This window comes from Astyanax mexicanus, chromosome 2 (assembly GCF_023375975.1).
Source record: "Astyanax mexicanus isolate ESR-SI-001 chromosome 2, AstMex3_surface, whole genome shotgun sequence".
Taxonomy (NCBI): domain Eukaryota; kingdom Metazoa; phylum Chordata; class Actinopteri; order Characiformes; family Acestrorhamphidae; genus Astyanax; species Astyanax mexicanus.
Window position 1 is genome coordinate 23,750,134 of NC_064409.1, and position 17,411 is coordinate 23,767,544.

General features: G+C 40.2%; 1 protein-coding gene across 12 annotated transcripts in view; it reads right to left on the minus strand.

The window, feature by feature from the left end:
* magi2a (membrane associated guanylate kinase, WW and PDZ domain containing 2a) overlaps positions 1–17,411 on the minus strand; it is a 321,760-nt gene that overhangs the window by 234,128 nt on the left and 70,221 nt on the right. The window contains exon 1 of one of the 12 annotated variants that reach the window (XM_049473852.1): positions 2,031–2,287. The exons of the other annotated variants lie outside the window; for them this stretch is intronic. The gene's annotated coding sequence lies outside the window, so the exon portion shown is untranslated. Of the gene's footprint in view, positions 1–2,030; positions 2,288–17,411 lie in introns of those variants that run through there. 12 annotated transcript variants of the gene reach the window in all.

Genomic DNA, 17,411 nt, shown 5'->3' on the forward strand with positions numbered 1-17,411 from the left:
AGAGAGAGTCGAGAGAGAGAAGAGACATGGAACATAAGAGATGAGAGAGAGAGAGAGATGAGAAGTGAGAGATTGGTTGTGAGAAACAAGAGAGACAAGAGAAGAGAGGTGAGACAACAGAGATGAGACATAAGCGAGGAGAGATATACAACAAATGAGAGATGAGTTGAGACAAAGCGTGAGGGATGAGAGAAATGAGACATGAGAAGCAAGAGCTAAGATGAGAGCGACAAGAGAGATGAGAAGTGACAGATGGGAGGTGAGAAATGAGAGGTGAAATGATGGGAGACGAGAGACGAGATGTGTGACAACTGAGACGAGACATGAGCGACTAGAGATAAATAACAAGGAGAGATGAGAAGCAAGAGCTAAGGTGAGAGATGAGAAGTGACAGATGGGATGTGAGAAATGAGAGGCGAAATGGCGAAATGTGGGAGACGAGAGATTATATGAGACAACTGAGACGAAACATGAGCGACTAGAGATAATTAACAAGGGAGAGATGAGTTGAGACAAAGTGTGAGGGATGAGAGAGAGATGAGAGATGAGGAGCAAGAGCTAAGATGAGAGAGAGAAGAGAGACGAGGAGTGACAGATGGGAGGTGAGAAATGAGAGAGGCGAATTGTGTGAGACAAGACACGAGATGTGAGACAACTGAGACGAGACATGAGCAACTAGAGACAATTAACAAGTGAGAGATGAGTTGAGACAAAGCGTGAGGGATGAGAGAGGGGATGAGACATGAGAAGCAAGAGCTAAGATGAGAGAGACAAAATGGGAGGTGAGAGAGGCGAAATGGCGAAATGTGGGAGACGAGAGACGAGATGTGAGACAACTGAGACGAGACATGAGCGACTAGAGATAATTAACAAGGGAGAGATGAGTTGAGACAAAGTATGAGAGATGAGAGAGAGATGAGACATGAGAAGCAAGAGCTAAGATGAGAGAGACAAGAGAGACGAGGAGTGACAGATGGGAGGTGAGAAATGAGAGAGGCGAAATGTGGGAGACGAGACACGATATGTGAGACAACTGAGATGAGACATGACCGAAAAGAGATATACGACAAGGGAGAGATGAGTTGAGACAAAGCATGAGGGATATGAGAGAGATGAGACATGAGAAGCAAGAGCTAAGATGAGAGAGACAAGAGAGACGAGGAGTGACAGATGGGATGTGAGAAATGAGAGAGGCGAAATGTGGGAGACGAGAGACGAGAAGTAAGACAACAGAGATGAGACATGACTGAAAAGAGATACACGATATACGATAAGGGAGAGATGAGTTGAGACAAAGTGTGAGGTATGAGAGAGACAAATGACGGGACAAAAGAAGACAAGAAGCCTGAGAAACGAGAGAGAAGAGGGAGACGGAAGTGGTCTAGCTCCACCTAGTCCTGTTGCTGAATTCAATCAAATCCTCACAGCAATGATTTAGAATCCAGTAGAAAGTCTTCTCTGGACAGTAGAGACAGTTACTCCAACAAAAGCTGAATAAACTATTTAATACAATTAAATCACTTTTGTCCATATAGAGACACACACACACACACACAGCAGCTTACAGAAATCATATCACACACATGCACACACGCACACACACACACACACACACACACACATTAGCAGAGGTGATGGTGTGTATAAGAGGAATCCGGCTGCTTCCAGAATAACCTACTTTTAAGAAGCCATGCACGCATACTCTCTCACACACACACACACACACACACACACACACACACACACTTTCTCACACACAGACACACACGCCTCAAGGTGTTGTTCACAGAGCTCCATGTAAATAAATATACACATATGTACAAAAACACACACATGCGCTCAGGGTCCTAATACAATTAATTATGAATCAAAGCACACACACACACACACACACTGTAGCATCATGCGTGTGGAGCATCCTTCATAAGGACGTGAATGAGACACATACACACACACACACAGCTGTGTGTAGAGCATCCCTGATGAAGTCATGAATCACACACACACACACACGCTCAGAGGAGACTTACAGGACGCTGTATGAAGGCACCTCTTCTGCTCAGCTCCACTGCAGGCGACACTCGCTTGCATGCATGTGTGTGTGTTTTCCAATGTACCCGTGTGTGTGTGTGTGTGTGTGTGCACATGTGTGGGTGTACGTGTGTGTGTTTGCATGTGTGTGTGTGTGTGTGTGTGTGTTATCCAGTTATCCACAGGTATAAAGCCACAGGGAGCAGGTCTCCTACAGCAGCGTCCAATCAGTCCCAGCGTTCTCACACATACACACACACACACACACTCTCTCTCTGCCTGCTGCAGATACACACACACACACACACAGGGAGAGCAAGGGAGAGAGAGAGAGAGAGAGAGAGAGAGAGAGAGCATTAGGAGAAGAAATGAGCTTTGACAGTGGGGACCTATCACAAAGAGCTCTCTCTCTCTCTCTCTCTCTCTCTGGGTTATTAGCAGGTCGCTCAGCCCCCCCTGTAGGCCTCTACTGGAACTGCAGGACAGCAGACAGGACTGATCCAGGGACAGAAGAGCTCAGCTGGGACTATATGATCTCCATTCCAGCCACTGGCAAGGACATCTAGACCCCGACCTTCTGATTTAATCCAGATTATTCTGACAGGTGTGAACACTGCACTGCACCTGAACTCAGTTCACCTGTCCCCACACTGTAGGATCAAAGACTTTTACACACAAGGAGAAAATAAAAAAGTTAAATGTTGAAGTCATTACTTTTTAACATTTATATTGGTCTATTGTTCATAAATCTTGGAAGTACTTGCTCCATTTGGAGCATTTAAAATAGTATGTGTCATATTGGAGCATTGGTATTGGCTCTTGCATCATGTTGGAGCATTGCAATTGGGCATTTGATCATTTTGGAGCATTTCAATTTGTCTGATTATCATTTGAAAGCATTTCAGTTGATCTGTTTATCATTTTGAAGGGTTTTTATTGGTTCGTTCAGTATTTTTATTGGTTTAATTTTTATTTCTGAAAATTTCTACTGGTCCATCATTTTAGCCGTTTTTTTTTTTTTTTTGGTGACTCATCTATTTGTGTATTTCTCATTTTGAAGCATTTAAATTAGTCTGTCCATCATATTGGAGCATTTCCATTTGGCCATTTATCATGTTCTTGTATTTGTATTGGAACATTCATCATCATTTTGGAGCATTTATATTGATCCATTATTTTGAGCACTTAATCTTTTTTGGTCAATTCATCATTTTGGAGAATTTCTATTGGTCAATTTATTATTATGGAGCCTTTATTTTTCGTCAATTTTCAATTCCCAAGCATTTATATTGCTCTGAGAGGCTTTACCAGAAGATGAACAACACAAAGCTGAAAAGCAAAGGCCAGGCTGGAAGTAAGGAGAAAATCCTATGGACTGACTATGCGCTAATGAGACAAAGATTAATCTTTACCAATCTTTACCATACCAGCTCATCTGTGAAACGCAGTGGAGGTAGTGTCATGATTTGTACCTGCATAGCTTCTTATTTATTTTCTCCTGTTTTAAGTTTATCTGGTCCAATACTTTTGCTCATAAGAAAAATACAGTGGCTTGCAAAAGTATTCATACCCCTTAAACTTTTCCACATTTTGTCACCTTACAACCACAGCATGATGCTGCCACCCCCTTGTTTCACTTTGGGGATGGTGTGTTCAGGATGATGAGCTGTTTACTTTTCAGCCACACAAAGCACTTTGTATTTAGGCCAAAAAGTTCAACTTTGGTCTCATCTGACCACAGCACCTTTTTCCACATGTTTGCTGTACAAACAGCACGTCTTATGTCTTTCTTTCAACAGTGGTTTTCTTCTTGCCACTCTTCCTTAAAGGCCAGATTGTGGAGTGCATGACTTATAGTTGTCCTGTCGACAGATTCTCCCATTTGAGTTGGATTTCTCTGCAGCTCCTCCAGAGTGACCATTGGCCTCTTGGCTGCTTCTCTGGACAGTGCAGTCCTTGCTCTATCTGTCAGTTTTTGGTGAATGGCCATTTCTTGGTAGGATGATCAATTAAACAGTGCTCTTTAGGATGCTTAAAGCTTGAGATATGTTTTTTATAACCTAACCCTGCATTAAACTTCTCCACAATTTTATCTCTGATCTGTCTGGTGAGTTCTCTGGTCTTCATGATGTTGTTTGTTCACTAGTGTTCTTTAACAAACCACTGAGATCGATACAGAAGAGCTGTATTTATACCGAGACTAAATCACTGCACTTCAGCTGCACTTTATTAATTTATTCAGTTGCTTCTGAAGGCAATTGACTGCACTGGAGTTTATTAGGGTTTTCAAGGGAGTACTGAATAATTTTGCACATCAAACTTTTCAGATTTTTATTTTATAAACATTTTGAAAACATGTATCATGTATCATTTTCATTTCACTTCACAATTATGTGCTACTTGTGTTGGTTTATCACTTAAAATCTCTATAAAATACATTTAAGTTTGTGGTTGTAAGCTGACAAAATGTGAAAAAAGTTCAAGGGGTATGAATACTTTTGCAAGCCACTGTGTGTGGGTTCAGACAAAAGGTGCTGCCTTCTGAACTCTGTATCAGATTCAGATGTAAATAAAATAAGTAGGGAAATAAATGGAAATAAATACAGAAATATTGATACTGATACTGATATATTGTTTCATATTCATTTATTAAAGTTAAAACCAAATGTTTTCAATCTAGAGCAAAAAAAATGGATTGCTCTGAAATATTGTTCCATTACGTTTGGAGGTGTTTCTAATAAAGTGGCCAGCGAGTGTATATATTACTCAGTGCAACCCTGAGGTCCCTGCATGATGACCTGGAATAGGTAATGTCAGTTGTGGTCACTCAATGATGACCTTGTAGTATGTGGACAAGATAAGCTAAGTGCTATCATGTGTCATCTGAGAGATAACAGATGATTCAGGAGAACACAGGTGAGCAGGCTTCTGCAACAGAATACACACACACACACACATATACACACACAGACAAAAAACCTTGCTCATGGCCTTCAGATACAAAGCAACTCACACTCACTCACAAATTCCCAGCTGCTGACGCACATATTTCTATAATGAATGAATATTCAAACAGTGCAGTATTCACCAAGAAGTGCATTATCAAGAGTCTGCACGTTCACAACTCAGCAAACAAACCAGAACATCAACAAAAGACGCGCACAAACTACAGTTTGACTTCTGAAAGACCCTGCAGGATATTGACAATCACACACACACACACACACACACACTTGTACTCTTGGAGGAGTTCCAGTGAACTCAGTTACTTCTGCTTCATAAAAAAACTACACCTCAAAACACTCCCACCATCTCAGCCTTCTGTCAGCCAGCCACTGCCCCAACTGCTGGTGTGATGATCTGGGGAGCATTGTATACAACAGTCAGTCACTCCTAGTAGTGATATTAGGGACACTAGCAGCTCAGTGATATGTGCAGAACATCCTGCAGACACATGTGTTGCTGCCTATCATGGTAGAACCTCCTACTGGCATTTTACAGCAGGATAATTAATTAATTAACCCACACACAGTAAGGGTTTTCTAGGAATGTCTCCACCAGATTACAACACTTTCTTTTCCTGCCTGGTCTCCAGATTTATCACTAATTTATCACCAGCTGGAATGACAGCTTTAACAGCCTACTAGTGTAGACCAGGCTCTACAGGCCGAGCTGCAACATATTTGGGCCCAGCTAATAGAGAAAGTTTTTGGAATGTTTGGCAACCTTTTGAAACGTTTCCAAGAATGTTAGACTGTAATATCACAGAAATAGTATTCCAGGAACGTTCTAAAAACCTGTGATGTAATAATGGTTTGCACAGCAATGTTTTTAGAATGTTTTTCACACAAACGTTCCCAGCTCGACGAAATAATATAATAATCTAACATTCTCAAATCTAAAAATTAAAGCATTGACACCAGTAATGTTGCAATGACGTTATCAAAATTTTACTCTAAGAACATCCAGAAAACTTGACAGACTAAACACTCCAAGAATGTTGACTGTAACATTTTAGAAAATGTTTCACTAATAAATCATTTTAAGCTCGGTGGTAAAGCTGGATTTTATCGATTAATACGAGTTTACACTTAAGGACAATGTGTTTTTATGAAAATCGAATTTCTCAGAGATTTAATTTTTCCCACCAACGCTCCTCTTTGGGCTCCTGTACTGAACTTAGCCCCACCCCTCTCTCCCGCACGCACCCCGCCCCTCTCTCCCTCCCTCCCACATATTTATTAGAAAAGATCATCTCATTTTATAGAACACTGGCACTTATTTGAAAGCTTTTTTTTGCAATTCAAGCCCAATGGGGTGGGTTTATTTATTTATTTATTTTTTATCGCCCTGCTCTACTGGCGGTAAATGTGCGGCAGGATGCCATACGGAACCTGTATGCCTCCATGCCCAAAGAGCCCAAAATACTCTAAACTGAAGATCTAATTACCATTTCAACTCCATATTTTATCTCCACACTCTCCAGAAAAAAACAAGATAACCTCATGAAGAGTAAGAAGTGTTTAACTCCACAACGGACCAAAAACCCAGAGATTTTTCATCTCATGTAAAATCTCATAGTTACTAAGCTTGAACAGATCTCCTTATCAAGGTTGCGGTCACGTCCTGGCCCTGTTCCGTGTCTGTCCTCCTTTCTGTGCTCGTGATTATCTCTGTTTATTTATCTTTTTCCTCCTTCTCAATCCATCGTTCTCCCTAGTGTTCCTCCAGTGTCTCCACCCTCTGTGTTTTCACCTGTGTCTCATTTGTAGCTCCGCCCTGTTGTTACCTGTTATCTCCATGTCTCACGTCTCTGCCAGCAACCTTGACAGAAGAACCGACCTCAAAAATGGACGCAGCAAGGAATCCTTGGGTTGGAACCAGGATGGTTATCCGCCAGACCCCCTTCTCTGTCAGAGAGAGACTCCTCTACTACCCACACCGGAGGATAAAGGGTGAGCGGAGGCACTCTTAGCCCTCAAGCTCGCCGGAGGAGGACTCCTAAAGGAGAGAGGACAATGGGTCGGTGCAGCTAGCTTCGCTCCTCACTACAGAGGAACTACCAAGGCTAGCAATGGCACATGGTGTGAGGATTTTAAATCCTGGGACTATATGGACTTCCTCACACCTGCGTCCAACTCGGAGGAAGTGGACTACCTTCCTCTAGGGGCAGTCCTGCCTGCTGAATTTATGTGTCCAGCCTGGTTTTCTCTGAACCCATGCCGGTTACACCCAGCGGATCGCAGGCTCCAGTTGCTGCGGCAGATCCAGTACCTGCTCCCAGAACTTTATTAAGCTTCAGGTCCTGTGTACTCAGGCCTGCTCTAAAGCCTCCTGCCCCTAAACCCAGAACAGTGTCCAGGCTGGTCTCACAGACTATACCTCAGACTTGTGCCAGTCCTGGGCAACCTGCTATGTGTTTTGTACCTCTCTTTCTCCCAGTCCTAGTTCCTGTCTCTGTCTACATCCCTGTACCCATCTACATCTCTGACTCTATTTCAGTCCCTGTCACTATGTTTTTATCGGTCCCAGTTAATGTTTTCTTCCCTGTCCCCTTGCCCAGTATTGTTCAGTCCCCGTTTCCTGTAAAGTCCCCTATCCAGTCTTTTGTACCGTTGCCCGTCCAGTCCCCTGTTCAATCTATGTTCTCTTACCCTGTTCTGTCCAATGCCCAAGGTCCATGTTAAGGTTGCATTCTGTGTTCTTTGTATTTTCAGTAGTCTCAGTATTCCTAGTATTCTCTATGCTCTCTGTGTTTTTATTTTCTGTTTTGCTTCAGTTATTAGTTTGTTTGTTTTGTTTTCTTTATATATATATATACGTTTAATAAATACTCGCACTTGCGTCCGCTCTTCACGTCTCATCTCAACACCAGTTGCAGGGCTTTCCCCCAAGACACTGGCCCTATATGCCACTCACAGCGTAAACAGCAAGCTGATTGGCTCTTTGTGTTGAAGTGCGGAATTAATCCGTAAACAGACACTGAGTTGAGCGTTACGAGAACACCCGGTCATATTTCAGCCAGTGGCTGCTCTCTTCATTACTAACAAGTGTCCCATAACTGCATCATTAGTAAGACAGTAAGTTATTCAGTAAGTCAATATAAGAGACTGCATCTTCTAAAATTGTCCACAAGGTGGTCCAGCAGTAAAACATCTTTAGGAAAAAGAAGACTAACAACACCCGCTCATGCAGCTTTGCCATCAAGCTGCCGGCGCTCAGAGGTAGCAAAATTGGCCCTGCTCCCTCCGGGTGGGTAGATGGCGCTCTCTCCCCACATAACTCCTAGGGTGATGTCTGCAGCACAGGGCGTCTGTGAGCTGATGTATCAGAACCGAGTCGCTGCGCTTTCCTCCAAGCGTGCTGTGATGTTGCTCTGCAATTCTGCATCAACAGCAGCTCGAAAAGAAGTGGTGGATGGCTTCACATGTATCGGAGGAAGCATGTGTTGGTCTTCGCCCTGCTGGTGTGTTGGGGCATCACTAGTGATAGCGGGAGTCCTAATGAGTGGGTGGGGTAATTGGCTGTGTAAAAAAAAAAAAAGAAGACTAACATGACCAGAATCTCAAAGTGATTCCAAGTGAGTTCTGTCCTGCCTCTTATGAACTGGACTAGTCCCATAATACTACACCTACTGCTATAATGTGTGTGTGTGTTATTTATTGCTTTGAAAAGTGTGTGTGTGAGAGCTGGGCGCGACGTGACCAGTGGGTAGACAGCTGCAGGGATAATTAGCCGCTAATTAGACGGCCAGGCCAAAACACTGTCAGTTCCAGTGCTCTATTTATACTGTACACTGGACCTGTCCATGGTGTGACTCCTCCTTTCCTTTAAATTAGATGCAAAACAATTCCCTCTACAGGTTCAGTGCTGACAGACCAGCTTTTACATATAGTGATACGCCAAAAATCATAGGACAGGAACTACTTTTATGTCCCATGACATTTGGCATGCCACAAGAAAGCTAAAGAACATTGCACTTGGGTCTTCTGGATTGATTTTGGAGGTGGAATCTGGATTTCTGGAGTCACTTTCAGTCTGTTCATACAGACAATTCAAGCCAGATACTGCCGGTCACCATCCTCACAGCAATGCTATTAAAAATCTAGTAGAAAGTCTTTTTCTGGACAGTAGAAACAGTTACTTCAACAAAAACAGGACGACCTCTTTTTAAGAACCTTGATTTCAAAGGAAACAGTGAAAAATGAGAAACTGTCACAATTTTATTTTTGTCCATATAGTCTATCATTTCACACTCAGTTAAAATGAATCCCTTTCTCATTATGAACTCACTGCTGCTCGTTTCAGAGCTAATGCTCTCTCTCTCTCTATCTCTACACACACACACACACACACACACACTTCCACAATCACACACTCTCACACACACACTGTTCTCTTGTAGTAAAGTGTTCTGTCACTGGTGATCGCTCTAGCTCGTGAGTGTGTTGTGTGTGGCTGGACTTGACGTTCAAACACACACACACACACACACACACACACACACACACACACACGGAGCTCTCTCTTAGTTGCTGGAGCAGCTAATAGAAAGTGTCCATCAGGGCTGTACTGCAGAAAAAGCTGCAGCAGGGCATGTCAGGATGTGTGTGTGTGTGTGTGTCAGTGGTTTAAAAGCTCCTGCAGGGGTAATCTGTAGGTGTCCCAATACTTTTGTCCACATAGTGTAACTGCAAAGGGGCACCAGTTCCATATTAATGATGTGGTGATTTGTGTGTGTCTCTGGCAAAGTGTCCTAATATTTTGGCATCTCAATTTTTTTTTTATTTAAATTGAAAAGATACTTCATTTCAGTAATTGTGTATAAATTGTGAAACTCATTTATTATATACAGTAGATGTATTACAGAGGCAGAGTTATCTATGGCGATTATGGCTTACAGCCAATGAAAAGCCAAAAGTCAGAATCTCAGACAATTAGAATATTATATACAACCAATTGCTTTAGACCAAGCGGTCCAGCAGTATAAAGCGCTGCCACTATGAGTGGGAAGTCGCAGGTTCAAACCCTACCTCCCTCCGGGTGGGTAGATGGCGCTCTCTCCCCACATCACTCCTAGGGTGATGTCCACAGCACAAGGCATCTGTGAGCTGATGTATCAGAACAGAGTCGATGCACGTTCCTCCAAACGCACTGTGATTTGGAGCAGCAGCAGCTCAAAAAGTAGCGGTGGCTGACTTCACATGTATCGGAGGAAGCATGTGTTAGTTTTCACCGTCCTGGTGCATAACCAGTGCTAGGGGGAGTCCTAATTAGTGGGTTGGGTAATTGGCTTTGTAAATTGGGGAGAAAATGGGAAAAAAAAAATTATGAAAATAAAAAAAAAACAATTGATACCAAATGATTTCACAGCACTTTATGCTTTTTCTCTGCTCACAACTTTTATGGAGATGCCGATTTCATTTTCCAGCAGGACTGAGCTGGAAGAAGATCGGTGATCGGACTTGACTCCAAAAACATGGATCGGCCCACCTCTAGTCTAAGTCCAAGTCAAAATCGTCCTCAAAAGTGTTTTTTTACACTGCAAACAAATCAGATCATGGTTTATTAGATCTAGACTAAGAATACTTCCTCTGTTCTGACCAAATGGTGGTTCATTGGTTCAGACCTGGTGTTACGGCACCATTTACATTTGATCAGGACCAAATAAGGTAGTACAGGTGTGAACGGAGCCTGAGTTAGCTAATGACATCAACTAAATATTTAAAAATTCTGAAAAAAAAGAGGAAGTGAGGTCATCCCTACCCTATCATTCAGTTTACATAATCAGAGCAAACACAGACCAGTATAGATCCACTGGTGTTAATGGAGGTGTGGTGGAGTGTGTGGTATGTACTGGACGTAAGTAGTAAGATTGTGTACTGCATATTTGGACAGGTTGTAGATACACAAACTACACACACACACACACACACACATACAAACACACACAGTCTTTACACACACACATCAGCAGGTATCTACAGAGCTTCTTTGATCTGCTTTTAGAGACTACAAACGCACAAACACACACACACACACACACACACACCTACACGCTGAGTGCTCTCCTGGGTAATGTGTGTGTAGCTGCTGGAGTCTTCCCTCGAGGAGCAGCAAGCGAACACACACTGATAGAGTGATGGAAGAGAGAGACAGAGTGAGATGGAGAGAGAGAGAGAGAGAGAGGGAGAGATAGAGAGAGAGGGAGAGAGAGAGAGAGAGAGAGAGAGCGAGGGCCGAGCGAGATTCACTCATCTGTCTCTTTTAAAGCTGGATCTGAGTGATTTATTATTTATCAGAATCGCAGTTCTGAACACGGTTTAGTGTGTAATTATTTATCGGTATGTTGGACGCTTCAGTGCGTGTTTGGTGTTAAAGCATGCTCACTGCTCTTCTCGCTGTGTACCGTTTCACAGCTTCTGGACTTATTAACGCTCCCCCCACGAGCTAATTATTAATGAAGTCAATACTCTGAGACGTGTTTTTTATCTTTCAACAGAACCCCGCACTTTTCCTCCAAAGAAAAAGAGCTGCGATTAGTCCTCTCCTCTCCAAAACACGACAGAAACGAAGAAAATCCAGATTAAGTGGACTAAAGTTGAGCTCTTAACTTTTTATCCTCAACTTTTTCTTTAGTCTCAGTTTGTTATGAGGTTTGGCTGATATTCAGTTCTGGAAAAAAACAAAAAAACTAAGAGAGCACTTAAAAATGATGTGTTTCCTTGATTGTACCAAATTGAAAACCTTTGGAATGTAATCAAGAGGAAGATGGATGATCACAAGCCATCAAACCAAACTGAACTGCTTGAATTTTTGCACCAGGGTTATTTTTTCTCTAGATTTCTGAACCCTTAAAACCTAATGAATATAAACTTATTTTCTTTCCATTATTTGAGGTCTGAAAGCTCTGCATTACTTTTTAGTATTTGATATCTCATCTTGTATCCAGACAAGAGGCACCAACAGGATATTAGAAGCTTCTTTCAGCTTTCAGGTACAGTACAGTTTTCCCCAATAAATGTATCATTTCACTTTAATATTGTGTATTATAAAACAAATTAAAATTACTGGTAAAAGTCTGGTTTATATGTTTTAGAATGTTGGCTAAATACTGTACATTTTGCTCACTAGTCAGAATTTTAAATCCTAAAAACCCACATTCCTCCTAAAACGCTTCAGACAGGATGTTGGGTTTGATGGGTCTGATAGAGTTCATTAAGATGTGCTTAGATATGTGGAGATGAAGCCCTGGTGTGTTTGAATTAGAGCTGGAATTAAACTCAGCAGGAGGGATGATGTCCAGCAGAAGAACAGAACACCACTAGAATAAATTAGAACAAACTGTGGGGAAATAGAGAGAGTGCACAAGTTACAGAGAGTGATATCAATATAAGCCAAGGCTCTAATAATGCTGATAAATAATTACTTAATTACAGTCTGTAATTAAGATAGATAATGTGGTTAGGGGTGGGTGATATGGCCCTGGAATAATATTACAATGTTTCAGGGTATTTTTGTGATAAGGGTTTTCTTGGCAATATGAAAAAAACTAAGAATATTATACTGTAAAAAAAGGTAAAAGGTAAAAATGTATTTCATACGAGTTTAAAATTAATTTGTAGCTCCGCCCCCAAGCCCCAGGTGTTTCCACTTCCCGTGTGTGTTATATAGTCCTCCTGTGTCAGTGTTTGCTTGTCGGTCTTTGCAGTAACCCCTGTTGTTTTGTCACTCCGCGTTTCCTTGTTTTCATAGCCTTAGCTCTAGTCCTTTGTTCTTGATTTATCTTCTTGTTTATTTCTTGTTTTTTTTCCTAGTTTATTTGTTCTTGTTTATTTCCTTGTTCCGTTCTGCTTTGTTTTGTTTATCTAGTTATAGTTATTAGTTTCCTTTCTTTTTCGTACTTGTTTGTTTATGTTCCAAGCCCTGTTAGTTTATTCTGTCGTGTTTTAGTTCCTCGTTTATTAGCCTCCCTGTTTGTTTATTATTTAATATCTCTTGTTTGTTTAGGTTTATGTTCTCTTGTTTCACTTGTTTGTTTTGGCTGTTGGTTTATTTGTTTCTCTGTTTATTATTTAATAAGACTCTGCATTATCTGCATTTCCCTGCCTCCCCGTTTTCCTGCCTGCACCACCCTGACAAAGTCTCTTGTCAGTCCTGACATTATCTTTCTGTTTGCCACAGACTCTGGTTCACATACCAAGGACTTCACTTCCCGCAACTGCGGCTAACCTCCCATCATACCAGTTCACATGACACTTCGGCATTCCGACTCGCCTGGTTGCTAGGATTACATACACCTGGTTCCTATAGTATAAATACCCCCTGTTTTCCTCTTATTCTGTGTCCGGTACTGAACCTAGTTACCTAGCTCTTCTACCCAGCATTTCCTTTGTATTTGTCTTTTTTGTTATTGACCAATTTTTGTATCTTTCACCACTCTTTTGCCTAGCCCTTTCTAGTTTAGTTTAGTTAGTTGACCAGTTGCTGGGCTATTTTTGTAATTTTGACTAACTTTAATCCTTTTGCCTTGTTGTTCATCTCATTGTTGGATATTCTGTGTATGACCTCGTTGCTTGCCCTTTCTGGTATGTTGCTCATCTCTGCTACCCTTTTGTTGCTGACCTTGCCTGTCCCTGACCATTCCTATAAGTTTAGCCCTTTATTTAATAAACTGTGAGTTTGTTATCTATGTGTGTCTGATGTGTGTTTGGCCACTGTTTCTCTTAACTCTTATCTTCCTAAACTTCTGTCTAATTTGTCAATAGCAGTCATTTTCCAAGACTTGCATAATAACAAATACAATTAAATAATTACAATTAAATGGAACTTTATTATTTTTTATTTTAATGTAACATTATAATAAAGTAATACATATTTTTTTTGACCACAATAATAAAATAGAGAATATTTGTTGCATGCGAATAAACTGCAAACATAAATAATTGTACAAGAAATACAGATTTTTATGATATGTTTTTATTCTTACGATAAAAATTATAGCGATGGTATGTATATGATATAAAATAGCTTATACATCATTGTCAGAAGTTTCGTGGCAATATTAGGATGAGTATATCATATTTAAATGAGTATATCATCATTTTAAATAAAAAAAGCTCAAAAATGTGCTCACATTTTTTTATTTTAAGAGTTTTCTGAAATGAATACAGGGGCATTATACATAGAACATATCTAATATTTGGATAAATGTTTCTGTAGCCCAAAAAAAAACGAAAAAAGTTTAAATATACCATGTAGACAAAAGTATTGGGACAAGTGGTGGGCACAATGGCCCTAAAATAAAATCACAATATTTTATAGTATTTTTCTCAGTTTTCTCAGTGTCTCAGTTTTCATGCATCTTGGCATTCTCCTCCACCAGTCTTACACACTGCTTTTGGATAACTTTATGCCACTCCTGGTGCAAAAATTCAAGCAGTTTAGTTTGGTTTGATGGCTTGTGATCATCCATCTTTCTCTTGATTATATTCCAGAGGTTTTTAATTTGGTAAAATCAAGGAAACTCATTATTTTTAAGTGGTCTCATTTTTTTCCCAGAGCTGTATAATGCGAAATGAGAACCGTGTTTTCACGTGTTTTACATTTTTTCTTATGCTAAAAAAAGCAAATAAGTAGTACACTGATTTGATAAATAGGGGTGGGTAATATGACAGTATTTTAGTGTATAATATTGTTCATGATATTCAAAAATGTTGGTGATATTATTGAGTACAAAATAATATGACACACCCCTAAATGGGGACATCTAATAATGTATTGTTGGGAATGTAGAAAGTAGAAAGACTTCTATGGACAGTAGATTTTAGAAGAAACAATGAATATATATATATATATATATATATATATATATATATATATATATATATATATATATATATAAGGTGTCCCATTATATATGTCTATACAGTGTATGTCAATAGCAATAGTCTCTTATCTGTAATTGTACTAGCAATCTGTAAAACTCTGGATTCTATTACTTTCTGAAAGCTTATAAAACTCTTTGAAAGATTTTGAGATCTTCTTCTGACAGCAAGGAGCTCCACGTCTGCTGATTTGAATTCCCAGAAATGCTTTGTTTTATCAAAAATATTCATTTTCTGAACATTACTCCATGGGATTGTTGACTGTGTATGCGTGAGAAAGTGTTTGTTCCTGTAATTTGTAATGCATCTGATTTATTTCAGCTGTCTGTATCTCCTGTTGTAAACAAAAAATGGATTACAGCTTCAGTTTTTTTTTTAATATTAGAAATGTTTATAATCACATTGTTTTTATTGCAAAAAAAGCTGGAGAACGTTGTATTTGAGCGCAGACTGATTTGAAAGAAGGTTAAAATCAGAAGACAGACAAAACTGACAGACAGCAAATTCCAAATCTCAGAGCTGGATCAGGACAGGTAGAGGTCAAAAACACGAATGAAAACATCAAACACAATCGAGACTGACGGCTCAGAAATGCCCAAAAACAGACTTCACTCCTGAGCTTCTGAGAGAAGAACCTAAAAAGTCCAGCTAATGATCCGACCAGAGACAGGAGAAGATGAACTCAGACTGAACTCAGATCCCTGCAGGTGATGAGCGAAAACACCTGACCTACCAGTGACTGGTCACTGTTCTATTTAAGGTTAATGTTAAAATAACATTATAATTAGAAATAATGCAAATATTCAGCAACTAATATAACTAATACTAATGTAAAAACAGTGGAACGTCAGAATAATTTATACAGAACAACAATAATACATTTATCTAAAGTCATATAGCAGTGTCTTCCTAATGTTAGGATTTTTCAGGAACAGTGGTAGAGCATGGAAAGAGCCTCAGGCAAACAAGCAAACTACCGAGAAACATTTAATTGTATTTTTAATCTCTACTCACATAAATTAAACATGATAAAGCATTTAGCTTCACGTCTTGTGCTCTGTATCAGTTTACTCAGTTTACCATAATTTTCGCACTATGAAGGACACTTAAAATCCTTTAATTTTCCCCCAAAAAACTTTAGTGCACCTTTAAATCAAATGTGTCTTATGTATGTATATAATTTTACCAGTCAAGTTGTAAGGTAGAAGTAAAGCCTCTCAGGAGTTTCAGTTTAGTTCTCCAGTACCGGGGCTGGAATAGAATTAGCATTAGCCGCTAATCGCTATTTCCCCAAATTTAGAGGCGAGTATTATCGGCCTGTAGCCTGCTGCTAACCCCGGCTAGCACTGCTGGCGCTAGCTCTTTTGTTGTTTAGATGGAAGTATTATCAGACTGTAGTCTGCGTGTTTACCGTGTTAAAATAAGCTACGTGGGACGAACCACTAGCTAATATCATCCTGGCTTACTGAAACACTCTGGGGTTCCTCAGTATATCGCGGTCGGGTGGAATTAGCCACTAACCGCTAGCAGTTAGCCGCTAATGCGCCAGCCTTATGCTGGAGAAATTCTGGAATCTAAGCTTACTGTAAATAAATAGAAGCATTTAACTCACCCAAACAAACTGTTTTCAAGAGAGAAATCTGTGTAGAATAACATCCAGAAAGTCTTTTTTTATTACAGTTTTGTTTACTTAGCTTAACTTTACTTAACTTACTTAGCTACCCCCCACCACCACCACTCAGCGGCGAGACCTGCTGAATTAGAAGTTCCTTATAGTGTCTCTTAAAATGAGCCTTACAATCCAGTGCATATTATGTATGAAAATAGACCATAAAATAGTCATTCATTGATAGTGTGTCTTATAATACGGTGCGCATTATAATACAACAAATACGGTACTCACAATATATAACAATATGCTGTCAGTCACTGTGTTTGTTTGCTGGTATTTGGTTTAACGGTCGTTGGATGTAAACGCACAGACCTGCTAACGGATGGTACGGTAGACATTTTGGGTCAAAAGGTCAGTGGGTTCGGTTCTGTCTCAGGGCTAATCAGGCTAATCAGGGCATGATCAGCCTCTCCAGACTGGACTGGAGGATTTCCACCTGGATCACTTCCTGCTGGCTGTGGATCAGGGGTGTGGAAATGAAGGCTCTGATTGAGCTTCTCCAGTTTTTTATAATGGATTTAAATAACATTCAGTACAGTGTGCACTGTTTCAGTGGAAAATTATATTAAAATATACAATTCTAAATCATAATGAACCCAATGTTTAGTTTTATACATTTTTACTGTCGTTTTGACAGTGTTAGATCCTATTCAGACAGGATTAGTTTCTCAGGGGGACGTCTGTGAAAAATATTTCACAATTCTACTCAGTGATAACTGCAATTGAAAAAGCAGGAGGACCAGTGAGTTTTTAGACTTTCTCGGTCACATGACATCACGTTCGGTAGCTCCTCCATTTCCACTCGCTGTTGTGTTTTTGTG